Source organism: Eleutherodactylus coqui, chromosome 6 (assembly GCF_035609145.1).
Source record: "Eleutherodactylus coqui strain aEleCoq1 chromosome 6, aEleCoq1.hap1, whole genome shotgun sequence".
Classification (NCBI taxonomy): Eukaryota; Metazoa; Chordata; class Amphibia; order Anura; family Eleutherodactylidae; genus Eleutherodactylus; species Eleutherodactylus coqui.
This window is the reverse complement of record NC_089842.1, coordinates 115581915-115591257: the sequence shown is the minus strand read 5'-3', so window position 1 is coordinate 115591257 and position 9343 is coordinate 115581915.

Sequence of the window (9343 nt, the reverse complement as noted above, 5' to 3'; positions counted from 1 at the left end):
GGTGACACAGTCTTGCTGGGGAGCCATAAAGCTGTCAAAGGCCTTAGAGAGTGTTCCCCTGCCTGCGCTGTACATGCTGCCTGATCTCTGCGTCTCCCCTGCTACCTGGGCCGCGGAAATGCGCCTTCGGCCACTAGCGCTGTCGGATTTGAAGTTTACCATCAGTTTGTCCACCAGCGCCCTGTGGTATAGCATCATTGTTGAACCCCTTTCCTCTTCGGGAATGAGAGTGGAAAGGCTCTCCTTATACCGTGGGTCGAGCAGTGTGTACACCCAGTAATCCGTAGTGGCCAGAATGCGTGTAATGCGAGGGTCACGAGAAAGGCATCCTAACATGAAGTCAGCCATGTGTGCCAGGGTACCTGTACGCAACACATGGCTGTCCTCACTCGGAAGATCACTTTCAGGTTCCTCCTCCTCCTGTGGCCATACACGCTGAAAGGATGACAGGCAAGCTTCATCTGTACCCTCAGCAGTCGGCCAAGCTGTCTCTTCCCCCTCCTCCTCATGCTCCTCCCCCTCCTCCTCCTCCTCCTCCTCTGGCCATACACGCTGAAAGGATGACAGGCAAGCAGCATCTGTCCCCTCAGCAGTGGGCCAAGCTGTCTCTTCCCCCTCCTCCTCATGCTCCTCCCCCTCCTCCTCAACGCGCTGAGGTATAGACATGAGGGTGCTCTGACTATCCAGCGACATACTGTCTTCCCCCGCCTCCGTTTCCAAGCGCAAAGCGTCTGCCTTTATGCTTTGCAGGGAACTTCTCAAGAGGCATAGCAGAGGAATGGTGACGCTAATGATTGCAGCATCCCCGCTCACCATCTGGGTAGACTCCTCAAAGTTTCCAAGGACCTGGCAGATGTCTGCCAACCAGGCCCACTCTTCTGTAAATAATTGAGGAGGCTGACTCCCACTACGCTGCCCATGTTGGAGTTGGTATTCCACAATAGCTCTACGCTGCTCATAGAGTCTGGCCAACATGTGGAGCGTAGAGTTCCACTGTGTGGGCACGTCGCACAGCAATCGGTGCAGTGGCAGATGAAACCGATGTTGCAGTGTCCGCAGGGTGGCAGCGTGCGTGTGGGACTTGCGGAAATGTGCGCAGAGCTGGCGCACCTTTCCGAGCAGGTATGACAAGTGGGGGTAGCTTTTCAGAAATCGCTGAACCACCAAATTAAAAACTTGGGCCAGGCATGGCACGTGCGTGAGTCTGCCGAGCTGCAGAGCCACCACCAGGTTATGGCCGTTGTCACACACGACCATGCCCGGTTGGAGGCTCAGCGGCGCAAGCCAACGGTCGGTCTGCTCTGTCAGACCCTGGAGCAGTTTGTGGGCCGTCTGACTCTTCTCTCCTAAGCTGAGTAGTTTCAGCACGGCCTGCTGACGCTTGCCCACCGCTGTGCTGCCACGCCGCGTGACACCGACTGCTGGCGACGTGCTGCTGCTGACACATCTTGATTGCGAGACAGTGGTTGCGTAGGAGGAGGAGGAGGAGGAGGGTGGTTTAGTGGAGGAAGCATACACCGCCGCAGATACCACCACCGAGCTGGGGCATGCAATTCGGGGGGTGGGTAGGACGTGAGCGGTCCCAGGCTCTGACTCTGTCCCAGCCTCCACTAAATTCACGCAATGTGCCGTCAGGGAGATATAGTGGCCCTGGCCGCCTGTGCTTGTCCACGTGTCGGTTGTTAAGTGGACCTTGGCAGTAACCGCGTTGCTGAGGGCGCGTACAATGTTGCGGGAGACGTGGTCGTGCAGGCCTGGGACGGCATATCGGGAAAAGTAGTGGCGACTGGGAACCGAGTAGCGCGGGGCCGCCGCCGCCATCATGCTTTTTGAAAGACTCCGTTTCCACAAGCCTATACGGCAGCATCTCCAGGCTGATCAATTTGGCAATGTGCACGTTTAGCGCTTGAGCGTGCAGGTGCGTGGCGGCGTACTTGCGCTCGCGCTCAAACAGTGGCGCTAGCGATGTCTGGACGCTGCGCTGAGAGACATTGCTGGATGGGGCCGAGGACAGCGGAGGTGAGGGTGTGGGTGCAGGCCAGGAGACGGTAGTGCCTGTGTCCTCAGAGGGGGGTTGGATCTCAGTGGCAGGTTGGGGCACAGGGGGTGAGGCAGTAGTGCAAACCGGAGGCGGTGAACGGCCTTCGTCCCACCTTGTGGGGTGCTTGGCCATCATATGCCTGCGCATGCTGGTGGTGGTGCCTCCCCAGCTGATCTTGGCGCGACAAAGGTTGCACACCACTGTTCGTCGGTCGTCAGGCGTCTCTGTGAAAAACTGCCACACTGTAGAGCACCTTGACCTCTGCAGGGTGGCATGGCGCGAGGGGGCGCTTTGTGAAACAGTTGGTGGATTATTCAGTCTGGCCCTGCCTCTACCCCTGGCCACCGCACTGGCTCGGCCTGTGCCCACACCCTGACTTGGGCCTCCACGTCCTCGCCCGTGTCCACGCCCTCTAGGCCTACCCCTACCCCTCAGCATGCTGTATTACCAGTAGTGCAGAAACAGAACGCTGTAATTAAATGTGCCGCTTATTGGCCTGTGGTTGGAGGCTGACTTCGCTTACGGAAAGCCAGGAATAATTTGGCGCAAGCCTGCTGTAACACGTAGCTGGCTGCGTATGATTTTGTTGTAGAACTACTACACCCAGCAGAGACCCAGAACACTGAGCACAGTGACAGGCAGGCCAAATAGATTTTTTGCCCAATATTTTTTAGAAAAGGCCCACTGCCTATATTCAATCAATAATTAATATGTCTTCTGTCCCTGCCTAACCACCACTTCTGTCCCTAGGGTATGTGACAGAACTGCAGAGTGTTGCACTGTTAACTGCAAGACAGCGGTGATTTCAGAGCCCAGACAGAGCCAGGAAATAATTTGGCGCAAGCCTGCTGTAACACTTAGCTGGCTGCGTATGATTTTATTGTAGAACTACTACACCCAGCAGAGACCCAGAACACTGAGCACAGTGACAGGCAGGCCAAATAGATTTTTTGCCCAATATTTTTTAGAAAAGGCCCACTGCCTATATTCAATCAATAATTAATATGTCTTCTGTCCCTGCCTAAGCACCACTTCTGTCCCTGGAGTATCACTGCAAGGCGCAATGCTCTGCACGGCCGATATACCAAAAAAAAAAAAAAGTGCAACACTGCAAAGAGCAGCCTCCACAGTACTGCACACGGTTAGATGTGGCCCTAAGAAGGACCGTTGGGGTTCTTGAAGCTTAAAATACTCCTAACGCTCTCCCTGCCTAAGCACTTCTGTCCCTGTAGTATTACTGCAGGGCGCAATGCTCTGCACGGCCGATATACCAAAAAAAAAAAAGTGCAACACTGCAAAAAGCAGCCTCCACAGTACTGCACATGATTAGATGTGGCCCTAAGAAGGACCGTTGGGGTTCTTGAAGCCTATAATAACTCCTAACACTCTCCCTATAGCAGCAGCACCAGCAGCAGCACTTTCCCTCAGCTAAGTGAGAACGCATCTGTGGCGAGCCGCGGGAGGGGCCGATTTTTATACTCGGGTGACACCTGATCTCGCCAGCCACTCACTGCAGGGGGGTGGTATAGGGCTTGAACGTCACAGGGGGAAGTTGTAATGCCTTCCCTGTCTTTCAATTGGCCAGAAAAGCGCGCTAACGTCTCAGAGATGAAAGTGAAAGTAACCCGAACATCGCGTGGTACTCGTTACGAGTAACGAGCATCTCGAACACGCTAATACTCGAACGAGTATCAAGCTCGGACGAGTACGTTCGCTCATCTCTAATCCTTATTATGGAAGGAGGCTCTCTACAAATGCGGATGTTGTGTGTGCACAGGAGACCCACCTTGTAGCCTCTGCCTGTCCAACAATTTTACACAAAAAAATTTCCAAAGATTTTTTTAGCATGCTCCCCAAAAAAGTGAGCCGGGATTCTGATTGCATTTAGAGACTCCATACTAGCTGAAATTACAACACAAATTTCAGATCCTGAAGGCAGATACCTCCTACTGACGGGCTCACTTAATTCTAAACCATTCACACTTGTAAATCTATATGCGCCCAATAACGCCCCTCTACGTTTTTTAAACAAGATTATGAGAAAAGTAAGGAGACACCAGGTGAGTACCCTCATTATTTGAGGAGATTTTAATGCTGTACCAGACAAAATGATTGATTCATCAAGAAGTTCCCTGAGATCCACTCCCTCTCTGTCACCATGGATTCATAGAGAAGCACTATTCGACACGTTTAAATGCCAAAGAATACTCCTTCTATTCAGCGAGATATAAATCCTTTCCCAGAATAGACCTCACCCTAGTCAATAAGAATGCCCTCTCCTTCCTCACGAAAGCTCAATTGGGATCAATTACTTGGTCCGATCATGCTCCTGCAATAATCTCCATAACTCTAGAAAGCGCCCAAGAAAAAGCTAAATCCTTGAGAAATAACGTATTCTTAATGAAACTTCCAAAATACTACAATACAATTTTATTCGCTCTAAAGGCATATTTCAAAAGCAATGTTACTCCCGAAATGTCCCCGCTTATTACATGGAACGCTCATAAAGCATTCATTAAAGGAGTCCTTATCAAAATCAGTGCACAACATAAAAGAGAAAAAAACAAACAATTCAATACACTTATAGCACAAATATCTAATATAGAAAACTAACTGAGCGTTTCCCCCTCAGAAATCTTACACAATCAGCTCTTTTATTTAAGACATAAGCTTAGAAATTTACTACTAGACAATTACGATTGGGAAACGAGATCCTCGCGATCAACTTTATATATATATATATATATATATATATATATATCTCAAACAACAAACCTTCTTGAATGATGCCCAAACTAGTCAAAAAATTTCAGATCCACACAACCATAAAACAAAACTCTATCACCCTTCCCAAATTACAGAAGCCTTCCTTCAATATTACAATAAACTCTATAATCTAAAAAAAGATAAAAATACACCTCAACCTTCACCTCAATTAATTGAGGATTTCTTAAAAGAAGTAAAACTCCCATCCCTCTCAGAGAATCATCTCAACTTCCTAAACACCCCAATTTCATCTATGGAAATTGCAGAAACTGTTAAGTCCCTAAAATCTCAGAAAGCCCCAGGACCGGACGGATTTTCAAATGACTACTATTAAAGGGGTTGTCCCGCGCCGAAACGGGTTTTTTTTTTTCAATAGGCAAAAACCTATTGAGACAAACCCGATGCATGTATTAAAAAAAAAAACGGATAGTACTTACCCGAATCCCCGAGCTCCAGTGACTTCTTACTTACCTTGCTAAGATGGCCGCCGGGATCTTCACCCACGGTGGAACGCAGGTCTTCTCCCATGGTGCACCGTGGGCTCTGTGCGTTCCATTGCCGATTCCAGCCTCCTGATTGGCTGGAATCGGCACACGTGACGGGGCGGAGCTACGAGGAGCAGCTCTCCAGCACGAGCGGACCCATTTAGAAGGGAGAAGACCGGACTGCACAAGCGCGTCTAATCGGGCGATTAGACGCTGAAATTAGACGGCTCCATGGAGACGGGGACGCTAGCAATGGAACAGGTAAGTGAATAACTTCTGTATGGCTCATAATTAATGCACAATGTACATTACAAAGTGCATTAATATGGCCATACAGAAGTGTATACCCCCACTTGCTTTCGCGGGACAACCCCTTTAACTCTTCACTACACCTCTTGCCCCACATATGTTCCTGGCCTTTAATCAAGGCATTGATCAATGCCTCTTTCCACCAGAGATGTTGGAGGCCACAATCATGACAATTCCGAAACCAGGTAAAGATCCTACTACACCATCTAATTTCAGACCCTATATCTCTCTTGAACTGTGACATAGCTCTTAGACTAAAATTTTACCCGAAATCGTACATTCGGATCAGATGCACTTCACAAAAGGGAGGCAGGCCTCAGATGGGACCAGAAGAATTCTAAATCTTTTACATAAAACCGAATATACATGCTTCCCATCAATCCTGGTCGCTCTCGATGCTGAAAATGCATTTGACCGACTCCACTGGGAATTTGCTTTCTCCAGCCTAAATAAATTTGGTTTCTGCAGCAATATCCTTAAAGCTATACACGCGCTATATACATCTCCATCAGCAAAATTACTAGTCCATGGTTTGCTATCTAATTCCTTTTCCATATCCAATGGCACTCGCCAAGGATGTCCTCTATCACCTCTACTGTTGACACTGCTTATGGAACCTTTGGCCGAACATATAAGAAATAACCCAGACATGCAAGGCATAAACGCTGGACTCCGACAACACAAAATCAGTCTATTTGCTGATGATATATTGCTCACACTTGCAAACCCACTTAGGTCCCTTAGAGCAGTTTACCATACTTTGACCAGATTTGCTGAAACGTTCTTCTACAAATTAAACATAACTAAGTCACAAATTCTAGATATCTACGTTACATAAGAAATTAACAAGACATAAAAAAGAATTCCTATTTCAATGGCAGACTAAAAGCATTCCATATCTAGGTATAAATGTATGCTTTCCTATATCTGACCTAATCTCGGTTAATTTTCCTCCTCTTCCTTCCGACCTACAGAAAGAATTGGAGTACTTCAGCTCCCACCCTATTATGTGGATGGGTCGAGTGGTCATATATAAGATGATAATATTATCTAAAATCCTTCATTTCTTTCGCACTCTGCCAATACAAATTCCGAGACAAACCATTGCAGGATTCCAAAGACAACTCTTTAACTACATATGGCAAAACAAAAAAACAATAATAGCGTTATCTATTCTATCACTCAAAATATACCAAGAGGACTGGGCCTCCCCAATCTGGAATCTTACCGTAAATCCACTGCATTAAGCCAACTACTTGCGTGGACGCGACATAATCCAAAGATAAGCTGGCCCTCAACGGAGATAGAATATAATAAGCAGAGGCCTCTAAAACTTCTTCTTTATGCTTCCGCGGTTGCCATATCCTCCCCTACACTCAGGAAATGTTTAAATGTCCCTTGTCTGTCTCCACCTATGCTGGCTTTGTTGCAGGCTTGGAATGATCTAATCCAAAACGCAGAGAAGAGCACTCTTTATGCACTCCACGATATACCTCTTAGAACTCTGGAGTATTTTGTACCTGACCTCCAGCTTGGTTCTTGGACAGACAAAGGGGTCAGATTCATCTTGGATCCCAGATCACCAGCTGGCCCCCTCTTCTTCCATTTTCTCAAGTCCAAATACCATCTGAAGAACACCGATGATTATAAATATACACAAATCTGCTCTCTCCTACGTGTTCAAAAATTCCAAGACGTCAAAATTCCAGAGATAGCTTACTCTATACTCAATCACGCACATATCAAATTGACTACTTGGTCATTTTATGACACTTTCACTGGCCTCTTGAGACCCGCGAGAAAATGTCACTTGTTGAACTGTGAAAGAGATTTGGGTCAAGAAGTATCAGTAGATCAGTGGCTCAAAGGTTTTAGATGGGTGAGGTGGGCGTCTCAGGGAGTTAACCTAATCGAAACCCACTTGAAACTACTGACACGCTGGTATTTCACTCCAACTCAGCTAAATAGCAGAGGGCTATCTTCAAATGATTATTGCTGGAAAAAATGGGGAGGCAAGGGATCCTTAATTCACATATTTTGGTCATGCTAACACTTACTTGTCTCCTGGAAGGGGGTTTACAAATTAATATATAAAGTGTCTGGGCTTCACCTTCCTTTTTAATCTAAAAACAGCTCTTCTACTACTCAATCCCGGCAGGATTTGTCCCCCACTGAAAAAGCTCATAGGGCACATTCTATTAGGTGCTAAATTTTTAATGGCCAAAAAATGGAGATCTGAAATTCCACCCAATTACCTAAAACTATCACATCTGATTTCTGAACATAGTTTATACGAAAAGATAATAGCCCTTCGTAATAATACAATCTTGAGATTCAATGAGACGTAGAATCCATATTTATGCCTTTTTCTGAACTAGGGGATTTCCGAGTAGACCTGATTATGGTTGTAGTTGTAGGCTTTTTCATCTGTTTTTTCCTATTCCTCTTCCCTTCCCAGTCTGCCCCTATGCCCCCTCCTCCCTTGCCCCCTTTCTTTCCTATTCCTTTCCAACCTCCCTTCCTTTTTCCCTGTCGTTCTTTTGTTTTAAGTCATAACTTTTGCTAATTTACATATATGATTATCTAAAGAAAATAATTATGGTCTATTTAATTGCTCAATGTTATTCGCCTAAATAAGAATTGTACAACTTTACATTCTTAGACGATATGCTATTGTACTTAAAGATGCGTACATGTGCCTTGTTGTAACATTGATTTGCTGAAGACCAATAAAATTTATTGATTAAAAAAAATAATAATATGACAACATTATTGCGCCCTGATGTTCAAGCCCTTAGAATCATAGTTATTATAGTGGGAATGGTAGTATTTATCTGGCTTCTCTCTACTTTACTGGGTATTAAAGCACCCCCACAGCCCACCCAGGGGTCTCTACATGAGAATCTTTTGAAATTCTGAAGTGCTCTTGAACTCCAACCAAGACTGCCACATTAATAGAAATTTCTTGTTGTCCCCTGAGAGTTATGTGCATAGTTTCTTCATGTAATATAAAATCACAAGAAGAGAACCAAACAGAAAAAAATCACAGAAAGTGGCCACATATTCACCGATATAATGATACAAGAGGGCATGCATTTAAACGACATATCCCTCAATCATGCAGAGGCCAAACTGATACATGGAGGAGCCAAAAACAGACACATGTGAGGACACTGATGATACAACCACTCACAAACTCTCGTTATAAAGAGTGGGGTGGTTGCTTATTGCTAATTCCTGCACAAGAAAGTCAAATATAGTATATCAGACCACATTATACGTGTCGTGCACCATGCAGGATTGCAAACTAATAATGTCGCCAGATTAGAAACCAGCTGATTCGCTGTGGGTTGTGGGCTCATATATTCTAGCTAAAATATCAGCTATTACCTTGCATTTATCAGCATTTATCTATGACATGCAATGTGGCTTTGACTGTTGGGGATACCCAGGGTGACAGTACCAGTGTGGTGTACCTTTGGGGTGCAGGGAAGCCCGCTGGTTTCAAATCTGGTGACATTAATAGGTTGCCATCCTGCATGGTGCACTACACGTATCATGCGGTCTAACATCCTGTATTTGACTTTCTCATTATAAAGAGGGTTGTGAGTGGTTGTCTCATCAATGTCCTCACGTGTCTGTTTTTGGCTTCTCCATATATCAGTCTGGCCTCTGCATGATTGAGGGATATGTGGTTTATATGCCAGCCTTCTTTTATCAATGTATCAGTGAATATGTGGCC